This window comes from Puma concolor, chromosome A3 (assembly GCF_028749965.1).
Source record: "Puma concolor isolate L17-30 chromosome A3, mPumCon1.1.hap2, whole genome shotgun sequence".
Lineage (NCBI taxonomy): Eukaryota > Metazoa > Chordata > Mammalia > Carnivora > Felidae > Puma > Puma concolor.
Window position 1 is genome coordinate 91,311,692 of NC_141669.1, and position 16,156 is coordinate 91,327,847.

Genomic DNA, 16,156 nt, shown 5'->3' on the forward strand with positions numbered 1-16,156 from the left:
CAATTATAGCCCTTTTCCCCACTAAATGATCTTGCCACCTTTGTTGAAAATCATTTAACATATATATACAGACTTACTTCTGTGCTCTTTATTCTATTCTATTGGTTTGTTTGTCTTTATGGTAGTATAGCTGTGGATTTCATAGATACCCTTTAATAGTTTGAGAATGTTCCCTTCATTCCTAGTTTTTTTTTTTATATGAAATTTATTGTCAAATTGGTTTCCATACAACACCCAGTGCTCATCCCAAAAGGTGCCCTCCTCAGTACCCGTCACCCACCCTCTCCTCCCTCCCACCCCCCATCAACCCTTAGTTTGTTCTCAGTTCTCAACAGTCTCTTATGCTTTGGCTCTCTCCCACTCTAACCTCTTTTTTTTTTTTTTTTGTTCCCCTCCCCCATGGGTTTCTCTTAAGTTTCTCAGGATCCACATAAGAGTGAAACCATATGGTATCTGTCTTTCTCTGTATGGCTTATTTCACTTAGCATCACACTCTCCAGTTCCATCCACGTTGCTACAAAAGGCCATATTTCATTTTTTCTCATTGCCACGTAGTACTCCATTGTGTATATAAACCACAATTTCTTTATCCATTCATCAGTTGATGGACATTTAGGCTCTTTCCATAATTTGGCTATTGTTGAGAGTGCTGCTATGAACATTGGGGTACAAGTGCCCCTATGCATCAGTACTCCTGTGTCCCTTGGATAAATTCCTAGCAGTGCTATTGCTGGGTCATAGGGTAGGTCTATTTTTAATTTTCTGAGGAACCTCCACACTGCTTTCCAGAGCGGCTGCACCAATTTGCATTCCCACCAACAGTGCAAGAGGGTTCCCGTTTCTCCACATCTTCTCCAGCATCTATAGTCTCCTGATTTGTTCATTTTGGCCACTCTGACTGGCGTGAGGTGATATCTGAGTGTGGTTTTGATTTGTATTTCCCTGATAAGGAGCGACGCTGAACATCTTTTCATGTGCCTGTTGGCCATCCGGATGTCTTCTTTAGAGAAGTATCTATTCATGTTTTCTGCCCATTTCTTCACTGGGTTATTTGCTTTTCGGGTGTGGAGTTTGGTGAGCTCTTTATAGATTTTGGATACTAGCCCTTTGTCCGATATGTCATTTGCAAATATCTTTTCCCATTCCGTTGGTTGCCTTTTAGTTTTGTTGGTTGTTTCCTTTGCTGTGCAGAAGCTTTTTATCTTCATAAGGTCCCAGGAATTCACTTTTGCTTTTAATTCCCTTGCCTTTGGGGATGTGTCGAGTAAGAGATTGCTACGGCTGAGGTCAGAGAGGTCTTTTCCTGCTTTCTCCTCTAAGGTTTTGATGGTTTCCTGTCTCACATTCAGGTCCTTTATCCATTTTGAGTTTCTTTTTGTGAATGGTGTGAGAAAGTGGTCTAGTTTCAACCTTCTGCATGTTGCTGTCCAGTTCTCCCAGCACCATTTGTTAAAGAGACTGTCTTTTTTCCATTGGATGTTCTTTCCTGCTTTGTCAAAGATGAGTTGGCCATACATTTGTGGGTCTAGTTCTGGGGTTTCTATTCTATTCCATTGGTCTATGTGTCTGTTTTTGTGCCACATTCCTAGTTTTTATCATGAAGCATGTTGGATTTTGGTCAAATGCTTTTGTGTCTGAGATAATCATGTGATTTTGTCCTTTTTTTAATTATTAATACAGTGTTTGACACTGACTGATTTTCATATAACCAATCTTGCATTCCTTGAATGAATTACACTTGGTCATGCTACATAATCTTTTTTATGTGTTGGTGTCTTTGGTTTGCTGGTATTTTGTTGAGAGGTTTGCATTTATATTCATAAGAGAGATTGATCTATAGTATTCTTTTCTTGTTATGTCTTTGGTTTGGGTATCAGAGTAAAACGTGCTTTGTAAAATTAGTTGAAAAATGTTCCCTTCCATTATATTTTGGGGGGTGAAAATGCATTGTGGTTTTTTTGTTTTTGTTTCTTTAAATTTTGGGTTTAAGCCATCTGGGCCTGGGGTTCTCTTTATAGGAAGGTTTGTTTGTTTTGTTTGTTTGTTTGGGGTGGAGGTTTTTTTTTTTTAAATATGAAATTTATTGTCAAATTGGTTTCCATACAACAACATATCAAAAATTCACAAGAGAATTTCAATAGCACATTTGAACAGGTAGACAGAAGAATTACTAAATGGAAGATGAGACAATTGAAATTATTCAAACCATAAGAGACTCTTAAAAACTGAGAATAAACTGAGGGTGTGGGTGGGAGGGGTGGGTGGGTGATGGGCATTGAGGAGGACACCTGTTGGGAGGAGCACTGGGTGTTGTATGGAAACAGTCACTTTCCTCTTGCTACTTTCAAGATTCTCTTTTTGTCTTTGTCTTTCAACAGTTTGATTATAAGGTGCCTTGCTGTGGATTTCTGAGTTTATTGAGCTTGTTAAATGCGTAATGTCTTTTATAAGATTTGGGAAGTTTTCAGCTATTATTTCTGCAACTATTCTTTCTCTCCCTTTCTCTCTTTCCTCTCCTTCTGGGACTCTCATTCTGCATATGTTGGTATGCCTGATTGTGTTCCACAGGTGACTTAGGCTCTGCTTATTTTCCTTCACTGCTTTTCCTTTCTACTCTTCAGCTCAGGTCATGATCTCACTGTCTGTGGGTTTGAGCCCTGCGTCAGGCTCTGTGCTGACGGCTCAGAGCCTGGAGCCTGCTTCAGATTCTGTCTCCCTCTCTCGGCTCCTCCCCTGCTTGCACTCTGTCTCTGTCTCTCTCTCTCTCTCAAATAAAAAAAACATTAAAAAGTTTATAAAAAATAAAAGCAAAGAAAACTGGATCTACACATGCCAAAAAAAAAAAAATGAAGTTGGACCTTTACTTTACAACATATATAAAATGTAACTCAAAATAGATCGAAGACCACAATGTAAGAGCTAAAATAAAATTCTTAGAAGAAAACAGATGGGGCGCCTGGGTGGCGCAGTCGGTTAAGCGTCCGACTTCAGCCAGGTCACGATCTCACGGTCCGTGAGTTCGAGCCCCGCGTCGGGCTCTGGGCTGATGGCTCGGAGCCTGGAGCCTGTTTCCGATTCTGTGTCTCCCTCTCTCTCTGCCCGTCCCCCGTTCATGCTCTGTTTCTCTCTGTCCCAAAATAAATAAAAAACGTTGAAAAAAAAAATTAAAAAAAAAAAAAAAAAAAAGAAGAAAACAGAAAAAAGCTCCATGACACTGGATAAGACAGTGATTTTTTGGATATGACACCAAAAGTACAGGCAAAGAAAGAAAAAATAAATTGACTACATCAAAATTAAAAACTCTTGTACACCAAAGACAGAGTGAAAAAAACCCACAGAATGGGAGAAAATATTTGCAAATCATATACTTGTTAAGGGACTAATATATAAAAATATCTACAACTTCACAACAACAAAAAACAACCTGATTTTAAAATGGGCAAAAGACTTGAGTGGACATTTCTCTAAAGGTATACAAATGAACAGTAAACACATGAAAAGATGCTCAACATCACTAATTATTAGGGGAATGCAAATCCAAACCACAATGTGATACCATTTTACATTCATTAGGATGGTTATTATTAGCAAAACAAAACAAAACAGAACAGAACAAATCTTTTTTTCCTTTTTTATGAGAGAGAGAGTGGGGGTGGGAGAGTGGGAGGGGCAGAGGGAGAGGAAGAAACAATATCCCTTGATCTCACAACTGTGAGATCATGACCTCAGCCAAAATCAAGAGTCGGACACTTAACTGATTGAGCTCCCCAGACACCCTGAAAATAACAAGTCTTAACAAAATGTGGAGAAACTGGAACACTTCTGCACTGCTGGTGGGAATGTAAAATGATGCAGCTGTTACAGAGAGCAATATGGCAGTTATTCAAAAAATTAAAAATAGAATTACCATATAATCCAGCAATTCCAATTCTGGGTATATAACTAAAATAGTTGAAAGTAAAATATTTGTACACCCATGTTTATAGCCCCATTATTCACAGTAGCCAAAAGGTGGAAGCAACTAAAATTTCCATCAATGGATAAATGGATAAACAAAATGTAGTACACCCATAAAATGGAATATTACTCAACCTGAAAAAGGAATAAAATACTGACCATGCTACAACATGGATGGACCTTGAAGACATTATGCTAAATGAAATAAGCCACACACAAAAGGACATGATTCTACTTCCTCTAATACGAAATATCTACAGTAGTCACATTCACAGAGACAAAAATAAAATGGTGGTTACTAGGGACTGGAGGTGGGAGAGAATGAGAGTTAGAGATTAATGTGGACAAAGTTTCAGTGTAGGAAGATGAAAAAGTTCTGGAGATGGATGGTTGTGATGGTTGCAGAACAACGCTAATGGACTTAATGCCACAGAACAGTAAACTTAAAAATGGTTGTATGATGCATTATATGTTATATGTATTTTATCACAATAAAAAAAACCACAGTTAACATCATATGCAGTGGTGGAAAACTAAATGTTTTTACCCATTATTAATAACAAGACAAGGGTACCAACTCTTGCAACTTCTATTCAACATTGCACTGGAGATTCTAGCTGGGGTAATTAGGGAAAAGAAATAAAAGGAAACTTGGTTGGAAAAAAAGAATTAAAATTACCTCTATTTGCAGATGACATCATCTTATATATGGAAAATCCTAAGGAATACACTCATACACAAAAAAGCTTTTAGAACTAATAAATGAATTCAGCAAAGTGCCAGGATATAGGACTGATATAGTAAAACCAATCATCCTCAATGGGGAAAAACTGAGAGCTTTCCTCCTCAGATCAGGAATACAACAGAGATGCCCATTCTCACCAGTGTTGTTTAACATAGTGTCGGAAGTCCTAGCGTCGGCAATCAGACAACAAAAAGAAATAAAATGCACCCAAATTGGCAAATAAGAAGTCAAAGTTTCACTCTTTGCAGATGACATTATACTCTACATGTGAAACCCAAAAGACTTCACCAAAAAACTGCTAGAGCTGATACATGAATTCAGCAAAGTCACAGGATATAAAATCAATGTGCAGAAATCAGTTGCATTTTTATACACCAAAAATTAAGCAATAGAAAGAGAAATAGAAACTAATCCCATTCACAATTGCACCAAAACCCATAAAATACCTAGGAATAAACCTAAACAAAGAGCTAAAAGATCAATATACTGAAAACTATAGAAACCTGTGAAAGAAATGGAAGAAGACACAAAGAAATGGAAAAACACTCCATGTTCATGGATTGGAAGAACAAACATTGTTAAAAATGTCAATACTACCCAAAGCAATCTACATGTTCAATGCAATCCCTATCAAAATAGCACCAGTATTCTTTACAGAGCTAGAACAATCCTAAAATTTGTATGGAACCACAAAAGTCCCTGAATAGCCAAAGTAATGTTGAAAAAGAAAACCAAAGCTGGAGTCATCACAATCCCAGACTTAAACCTGTATTACAAAGTTGTAATTATCAAGACAGTGTGGTATTGGCACAAAAAACAGACACATAGATCAATGGAATAGAACAGAGAACCCAAAACTGGACCCACAAATATATGGCCAGCTAATCCTCAATAAAGCAGGAAAGAGTATCCAGTGGAAAAAAGTGTCTTCAGCAAATGGTGCTGGGAGGAATGGATACCAGCATGCAAAAGAATGAAACTGGACCACTTTCTCACACCATACACAAAAATAAATTAATAATGGATGAAATACCTAATGTGAGACAGGAAACCATCAAAATCCTAGAGGAGAACACAGGCAGCAACCTCTTTGACCTTGGCTGAAGTAACTTCTTACTTGACATGTCACCGAAGACAAGAGAAGCAAAAGCTAAAATGAACTATTGGGACCTCATCAAGATAAAAAGCTATAAACAATCAACAAAACTAAAAGACAACCAGTGAAATGGGAGAAGATATTTGCAAATGACATATCAGATAAAGGGTTAGTATCACAAGTCTACAAAGACCTTACCAAATGCAACACCCAAAAACAAATCATCCAGTGAAGAAACAGGCAAAAGACATGAACATTTTTCCAAAGAAGACATCCAGATGGCAAGTGGACACATGAAGAGATGCTCAAAATTGTGTATCATCAGGGAAATACAAATCAAAACCACAATAGATACCACCTTACACCAGTCAGAATAGCTAAAATTAACAACTCAGGAAACATCAGATGTTGACAAGGATGTGGAGAAAGGGGAACCCTATTGCACTGTTGGTGGGAATGCAAACTGGTGCAGCCGCTCTGGAAGATAGTGTGGAAGTTCTTAAAAATATTTAAAAAAATATTTAAAAATATTAAAAATTAAAAAAAATATTAAAAAAATAAAAAAAATATTAAAAATTAAAAAAATATATTTAAAAAGTTCTTAAAAATATTTAAAAAATATTTAAAAATAAAAAAATATTAAAAAAATATTAAAAAATATTAAAAAAATATTAAAAATAAAAAAATATTAAAAATAGAATTACTCAAAGACCCAGCAATTTCACTACTAGGAATTTATCCAAAGAATACAGAAATCCTGATTTGAAGGGGCACATGCATCCCAATGTTTATAGCAGTGCTATCAACAATAGCCAAAGTATGGGAAGAGCCCAAATGTCCATCAAATGATGAATGAATGAAGAAGATGCAGTATATATACACAATGGAATACTACTTGATGATGAAACAGAATGAAATCTTGCCATTTCAACAACATGAATAGAACTGGAGGGTATTATGCTAAGTGAAACAAGTCAATCAGAGAAAGACAGATATCACATGATTTCACTCATATGTGGAATTTGAGAAACTTAACAGATAATCTTAGGGGAAGAGAAGGAAAAATAAGATAAAAACAGAGAGAGAGGCAAACCATGTAAGACTCTTTTTTTTTTTTAATTTTTTTTTTCAACGTTTATTTATTTTTGGGACAGAGAGAGACAGAGCATGAACGGGGGAGGGGCAGAGAGAGAGGGAGACACAGAATCGGAAACAGGCTCCAGGCTCTGAGCCATCAGCCCAGAGCCTGACGCGGGGCTCGAACTCACGGACCGCGAGATCGTGACCTGGCTGAAGTCGGACGCTCAACCGACTGCGCCACCCAGGCGCCCCAAACCATGTAAGACTCTTAAGTGCAGAGAACACACTGAAGATTGATGGGGGCGAGATTAATAGTAAAAAGCTTAAGGAGGGCACTTGTTGGGATGAGTACTGGGTGTTATATGTAAGTGATGAATCACTGGATTCTACTGAAGCCAAAACTACATTTTTTAAAAACTAACTTCAGAATTAAAAACCAAAAAAAAAAAAAATTGTATTTCTATACACTAGTCATGAACATTGAATGAAATCAAATTTAGGAAGCAATTCTATTTATAACAATATCAAAAGAATAAAATATTTAGAAAGAAATTTACAAAATGTGTATGACTTATACATTGAAAACTAGAAAATAATAATTGAAAGAAATTTTAGAAGACCTAAGTAAATGGAAAGACATGCTATGTTATGAATTAAAATATTTAATATTAAGATGGTAGGTCTTCTCAAATTGATCTACAGATAAATGCAATCTTTATAAAACCTTAATTACACTTTTTTGTAGAAATTTGGCAAGATAATATGAAAATTCATACAGAAATGAGAGAGACCTGGAATGGTCAAAAACTTTTGAAAAAGAAGAAGACAGAGGAGGACTCATAGTTTCCCAATTCAAAATTTATTAGAAAGCTATAGTCAACATTACTGTATAGTACTGGCACAAAAATAGATGTATAGTTCAAGTCAATAGAAATAGAATTTAGAGTCCAGAAATAAATCCTTATGTTTCTACTCAATTAACTTTGGACAAGGTTGCCAGGATAATTCAGATGGGAGAAAACATATTCCTTTCAACATACAATGTTATATAATTTGGTATAGAAACAGTAAATTTGGATCCCTGTTTCACATCATATACAAAAATTAACTCCAAAAGGATCATAGGGATATTACTGAAAAGAGAGTATGGAATTCAAAAGGCCCATCTCCTCACTGAAAAAAAAAGCAAAAGAAAGGCGTGATCAATTTTTTTGAACCCCAGAAAATAGTCAAAGGTTTAGAGCAATGAAGAAAATGCTGAATCAAGAAAAAGATAGCTGAAGCACAGTATTTAAGCAAATGTCTGTGAAACTGTTAGCTGAACACTAAACTAAAGGGGTAGAGACTTCAGCCATCACATGCCAAAAAAATAGTCTTTTGAGAAAATATTTTAGAAAAATCACTAAACGGACAATCACAACCCATAGCAAGCAAAAACAAACACTGAGGAGAGGGAAGAATCTGATTTAGATTTACCACATTATAATATAAAAATGTTCACTTTTCGATAAAAAATTATGAGACATGGAAAAAAAGCACAAGAAAGCATGGCCCATTCACACACACAAAAGAAATGAACAGAAACTGTCCCTGTGGAAGTACAGACATTGGAGTTATTAGACAAAGACTTTAAATCAACTGTCTTAAATAGGCTCAAAGAGTTCAAAGAAACTAGATAAGGAACTAAAGGAAACCAAGAAAGTGATGGCTCAACAAATAAAGAATAACAATAGAAATTATCAAAGGAACGAAATAGGAATTTGGAGCTGAAAAGTACAACAACATATCAAAAATTCACAAAAGAATTTCAATAGCACATTTGAACAGGTAGACAGAAGAATTACTAAATGGAAGATGAGACAATTGAAATTATCCATTCTGAAGAGTAGAAAGGAAAAGCAGTGAAGGAAAATAAGCAGAGCCTAAGTCTCCTGTGGAACACAATCAGGCCTACCAACATATACAGAATGAGAGTCCCAGAAGGAGAGGAAAGAGAGAAAGGGAGAGAAAGAATAGTTGCAGAAATAATAGCTGAAAACTTCCCAAATCTTATAAAAGACATTATACATTTAACAAGCTCTCAATAAACTCAGAAATCCACAGCAAGGCACCTTATAATCAAACTGTTGAAAGACAAAGACAAAAAGAGAATCTTGAAAGTAGCAAGAGGAAAGTGACTGATTATGTACGGATCTTGCTATATAGATGGGTTAAATATGACTGCTGAGGGCACCTGGGTGACACAGTTAAGTGTCTGACACTTGATGTCAGCTTAAGTCATGATCTCAGGGTCATGAGATCAAGTTCTGCATTGGTCTCTATCCTGGCTATGAAGCAGGCTTAAGATTCTCTCTCCCTCTCCCTCTGCACCTCCCCTCTCCCCTGCTCATGCTTTCTCTCTCTCTCTCTCTCTCTCTCTCTCTCAAAAAAAGATCCCTATATATTGCCCTTATGTGGTTTACTTCTTCATGTAGTCTAGGACTGCTAGCTCAATGTCCAGTGGCACCAAACTTAAATCTTATACACTTACTATTTTATTTATTTATTTTATTTTTAAAAAATGGCTAAAAATACTTTTATTTTTTGTTGAAGTATAGTTGACACACAGTGGCATTTTAGTTTCAGGTGCATATTCACTGTGCAAGTTTACTTTTATTTATTTATTTTATTTATTTATTTTTGTTTATTTATCTTTGAGAGAAAGAGAGAGAATGCATACATTAGCAGGGGATGGGCAGAGAGAGAGGGCGAGAGAGAGAGAGAGAGAGAGAGAGAGAGAGAGAGAATCCCAAGCAGGCTCTGCACTGTCAGTGCAGTCAGATGTGGGCTCAATCTCACAAACCGTGAGATCATGACCTAAGCTGAAACCAAAAGTCAGATGCTTAACCGACTGAGACACCCAGGCGCCCCAGATTCACTTTTAAATGTAACCCCCAAAGCTACTTAAGCTGAGCCTTCCTGCTTTGCATACCCCATGAAATTGCACTCAAATGTGCTAACCAAAGATATGACAAACTCTTTGTCTATAAAAGACCCTAAGCTTCTGTTGCTCTTTAGAACTCCATGACCCAGAGACTCCATCTTGCTACTGAACAACATCACCTAAACATCATGTAAGCCCTCCCATTTCCCTCTCTTCTGGGAGTTCCCTTACCCGTTTCCTCCTTCAGGGAGGTACTTGTGCCATAGTCTCTGGAAGCTCTCCTGCTGTGAGGGACTTTCTTTCTCATTCAATTCTGTCCAAGCATTGCCCAATAAAAATATTGGCATCTTGTGGGCCTGTCTTTTCCTTGATCAGCTCTGAATCCTATAGCTTACTATAGATCCTCAATAAGACTGACAGCTGATTTATCAATAGGATGATATCTTCAAAGTGCTTAAAAGAAGAAATCTGTCAAACAAGAACTTTATAGCCAACAATACTGCCCTTCAAAAATAAAGGCATAATTAAAACATTCCCAGATAAATAAATAAAATCTGATGGAGTTTGTTGCTAGTACACCTACTCTACAAGAAATGCTTATAGGGAGGTCTTCAGCTGAAATGAAAGCACACTAAACAGTATCTCAAAACCACATGAAGAAATAAAGAATACTGGTAAAGATAGTCACATAGGTAAATATAAAAGCCAGTATTGTGTTTTTGGTTGGTAACCTTCCTTCCTTCCTTCCTTCCTTCCTTCCTTCCTTCCTTCCTTCCTCCCTCCCTCCCTCCCTCCCTCCCTCCCTTTTCTTTCTTTCTTTCTTTCTTTCTTTCTTTCTTTCTTTCTTTCTTTTCTTTCTTTAAATTTATTTACTTATTTTGAGAGAGTGTGTGAGTGAGGGAGGGGCAGAGAGAGAGGGGAGAGAGAGAATCCCAAGCAGGCTCCACTCCTTCAGCACAGAGCTGGACATGGGGCTTGATCTCACAAACTGAAATCATGACCTGAGCTGAAATCAAGAATTGGATGCTTAACCCACTGAACCACCCAGGCACCCAGTAACTTTTTTTTTCTATATTATTTTAAAGACAAATGCATAAAACAATAATTATAAATCCATGTTAACGGACACACAATGTATAAAGATGTAATTTATGACACCAACAACATGAAGGAGAAAAGAAGGAGCTACATAGGAACAGAGTTTTGGGATACTATTGAAGCTAAGTTGTTATTAGTTCCATCTAAACTAGTTCCATATAATTTAAGATGTGAGTTGTAATTCCCAAGGTAACCTGAAGAAAATAATATACAGAAAAAAAATCAGAAAGGCATAAAAATAGTGCACTATAAAAAAATCAAACACAAAGAGTTAGTAATGTAAGAATTGATTAATTAAATAGATAAAAGACATAAAGAAAAATAAAAAAATTGCAAAAGTAAATCATTATCTGTAATTACTTTAAATGTGAATGACATTAAACTCATTTAAAATGCAGAGATTAGAATGCACACACACACAAAAAGTGCCCCAACTGTAAGTTGTCCACAAGAGTCTCCTGTTGTATTCAAAGACACAAAAAGGTTGCAAGTGAGAGAAAAGATAATGATATTTTATGTGAATAATAATCAAAAGAGAGTTGAAGTGGCTATACTAATCTCAGGCAAAATAAGCCTTAAGTAAAAAGTTATTATAAAGACAAAGAAGAATATTATATATTGATAATAGGGTTAATCTGTCACATAGATACAACATTTACACATATACACACCTACTGAGTCTCATGATATTAAACACTGACATAATTAAAGAGAGAAATAGATAATTCTACAGTAATAGTGGGAGACTTCAATTCCACATTGTCAAATGAGTGGAACAACTAGACAGAAGAGCAATAAGTAAATAGAGGACTTGAACAACATCATAAATCAATTAGATCTAACAGATATGTACAGTACACTCCATCCAACAACAGCAGAATACACATTCTTGTCAAGTGCACAAGTCATGGTCTACATATTAGGCCATAAAACAAGTCTCAATAAATTTAAAAAGACTGAAATCATACAAAGTGTCTTCTATGACCACAATGGAATGAAACTAGAATTCAATAACAGAAGGAACTGGAAAATTCATGAATATGAGGAAATCAAATGAAACACTTAACCAGAAGGAAAGTTTGAAAATATTTTGACATGAATGAAAACAGAACACAACATACCAAAATTCATGGGATATAACAAAAGCAGTGCTCAGAAGGAAATTTATAGGTGTAATGCCTATATTAAAAAAAGAAGAAGAAAAACATATAACTGATATCCTAACTTTACAATAGGAGCTAGAAAAAAAGGACAAAGTAAACACAAAGCTAGAAGAAGGAAAGAGATTATAAAGATTAGAGTGGAGATGAACAAAATGGAGGATAGGAAAACAATAGAAAATCAACAAAACCAAAAGGTGAGTCTAGGAACATCAAAAAAATTGACAATCAGTTAACTATACTACTGAGAGAAAACTTAAATTATTAAAATCAGAAATGAAAATGAGGATATTACTACTGACCTACAGAAATAAAAAAGAATAACAATAAAACATTGTAAACACTTATATGCCAACAAATTAGATTATCTAGTTGAATAGACAAATTCCTAGAAACATACCAACTACCAAAACTGATTCAAGAAGAAATAGAAAATCTGCCCAGAATATAAAAGAAAGAGACTGAATCAGGAAAAAAAAAGCTTCCAGCAAAGAAAAGCCAAACAGCGGATGGCTTCCCTAGTGAATTAGACAAAACATTTAAAGAAAATTAACTTCAATCCTTTTCAAACTCTTTCAAAAAAACAGATAAGAGATATTTTTCTAACTCATTCTGTCAGGCCATAATTACCTGAATACCAAAGTCAGACGAAGACATCAGAAGAAAACAAAACTGCAGGTAATATTCCTTATGGATATGTGTATTAGTATGCTTGGGCTGACATAACACATTACCACAGTCTGGGTGACTTAAACAAGAGAATTTTCTTTCCCATGGTTCTAGAGGCTGGAAGTCTCAGATGAAGGTGCCAGGGTTTGGCTTCTGAAGAGTGCTCTCTTTCTGGCTTGCAGATGGTTGCTTTCTCACTGCAGTCCTCACATGGCCTTTCCACGGAATGGAGAGACATAGATGGATAGATACATAGATGGATGGATAGATAATAGGTAAATAGATGAAGAAATTAAAGAGATATCTTCCTCTTATTTTGAGGTCACCAGTCCTATCAGATTAGGGCCCCACCTATGACTTCATTTAACCTTAATAACCTTCAGAAATGCTATCTCCAAATATCATCACATTGGGGGTTAGGACATCAACATATGAGTGTTAGAAGGGAATCCAATCTATAGCAGTATATGAAAAAATCCTCAGCAAAATACTAGCACACCTAATTAACAGTACAATTCAAAAGGATTATACACTATGACCAAGTGGGATTTATCCTAGGAATGCAATATATGAAAACAAATTAGTGTAATACACCATATTAATACAATGAAGAAAACCCCACATGATCACCTGCATTGATGCAGAAAAAGCATTTGACAAAATTCAACTCCCTTTCATAATAAAAACAATCAACAAACGAGGAATAGAAAGTAACTTACTCAATATAGTAAAGGGTGTTAGTGAAAAAGCCCACAGCTAATATCATACCCAAAGCAAAAGGCTGAAAGCTTTCCTTATAACATTAAGAAGAAAATATTGATACCAGTTTCACCACTTCCATTCAAACACTACTGGTCTTTCTATCCAGAAACTTAGACAAGAAAAAGAAATTAAAAGGCGTTTAAAATGGAAAGGAAAAAGTTAAATTAACACCATTTTCTCATGGCATGATCTTATACATTGAAAAGCCTGAGGGATCCATAAAACCTTACTAGCAGGTAATAAATAAGTTCAGTAAATTTTCAGGGTACAAGACACTGGCCACAATTAGTTGTATACCACAATATACCACAATTAGTTGTATTTATAGACACTAGCAATGAACAGTGTAAGATGGAAAGTAAGAAAAAATTTTACTGGGGTGTCTGGGTGGCTCAGTCCACCCAGTCCATTAAGCACCTGACTTTGGCTCAGGTCAAGATCTCATGGTTCATGAGTTCAAGCCCTGCATCAGGCTCTGTGCTGACAGTGAGGAACCTGCTTGGGATTCTCCCTCCCTCGCTGCCCCTCCCCTCTCTCAAAATAAATAAATAAACTTAAAAAAAGAAAAAAATTTACTTACAACAACATCAAAAAGAATAAAATACCTAGGTATATATTTAACCAAGGAGGCATGAGAAAACCACAAAACATTGCTGAAAGAAGTTAAATATCTAAATAAATGAGAAGCCATCTTGTGTATTGGAAGTTTTTTTTTTTTTTTTAATTTTAATTCCAGTATAGTTAACATTCAGTGTTCTATTAGTTTCAGGTGTACAATATAGTGATTCAACAATTCCATACATCACCTGGTGCTCATCAGGACAGGTGCACTCCTTAATCCCCCTCACCTATTTAACCCATTCCTCCACCCACCTCCTCTCATGACCATCAGTTTGTTCTCTATAGTTAAGAGTTTGTTATTGACTTGTCTCTCTCTCTCTTTTTTCCCTTTGATCATTTGTTTTGTTTATTAAATTCCACATATAAGTGAAATCATATAGTATTTGTCTTTCTCTGACTGGTTTATTGTACTTAGCATAATACTCTCTAGCTCCATCTATTCCTTTGCAAATGGTAAGATTTCATTCTTTTTTATGGCTGAATAATATTCCACCATATATATATGTATATATATATGTATATATATACATATATATATGCACACACACATATGTGTATGTGTATATACACATACATATGCTACATCTTCTTCATCCATTTTCTTTCAGTGTACACTTGGGCTGCTTCCATAGTTTGGCTATTGTAAATAATGCTGCTATAAACACAGGGGTGAATGTATCCCTTAAGATTAGTGGTTTTGTATTTTTTGAGTATTGTGGATGGGAATATTTAATATTGTTAAGATGGCAATACTCTTCAAAGTGATTACAGACTCAGTGTAATCCCTATCAAACACAAGAGCCTTTTTTTTCCTTGCAGAAATAAAAAAGCTGATCCTAAAAGTCATCTATTATAGTAAGGGATCCAAAACAGCCAAAATAATCTTGAAAAAAAGAATGAAATTGGAAGACTCACATATTCCACTTTCAAAGCTACAGTAATCAAAACAGTGTGATACTGACATAGGATAGGTATATAGACCATGGAATAGAACTGAGGATCCAATAATTAACCCATGCATCTATGGCTAATTGATTTACGGCAAGGGTTCCAAGAACATTTACTGGGAAAGAAAAGTCTCTTCAACAAATGGTGTTGGACAACTGGATATCCACATGGAAAAAAAAAAGTGAAGTTGGCCCCTTACTTCATACCATATATAAAAATTAACTCAAAATGGATCAAAGACCTAAATGTAAGAGATAAAACTATACAAAACTTAGAAGATATAGGTTTAAATCTTCAAAACTTTGAACTTGGCAATGGATTCTTTTTTTTTGTTTTCATTTTTTTTTTTTTTAATTTACATCCATGTTAGTTAACATATAGTGTAATGCTTTCAGGAATAGAATTTAGTGATTCATCACTTACATAAAACACCCAGTGCTCTTCCTAACAAGTGTCTTCCTTAATGCCCCTTGCCTATTTAGCCCATCTCTCCATTCCAAACCCCTCCAGCAACTCTGTTTGTTCTCTGTATTTAAGAGTCTCTTATGGTTTGTCTCCCTCACTGTTTATTATTTTTGCTCCCTTTCCTTTATGTTCACCTGTTTTGTATCTTAAATTCCACATATGAATGAAATCATATGACATTTGTCTTTCTCTGATTGACTCATTTTGCTTAGCATAATGCACTCTAGTTCCATCCATGTTGTTGCAAATGGCAAAATTTCATACTTTTTGAATGCTGAGTAATATTCCATTGTATATATATACATCTTCTTTATCTCTTCATCAGTCAATGGACATTTGGGCTCTTTCCGTACTTTGGCTATTGTTCATAGCACTGCTATAAACATTGGGGTGCAAATGCCCCTTTGAAACAGCATTCCTGTATCCTTTGGATAAATACTTAGTACTGCTATTGCTGGGTCATAGGGTAGTTCTATTTTTATTAAAAAATTCTTTTTAATGTTTATTATTTTTGAGAGAGAGAGAGAGAGAGAGAGAGAGGGAGAGAGAGACAGAGTGTGAGTGGGGAAAGGGCAGAGAAAGAGAGAGAGACACAGAATCCGAAGCACGCTCTAGGCTCCCAGCTAGGCTCT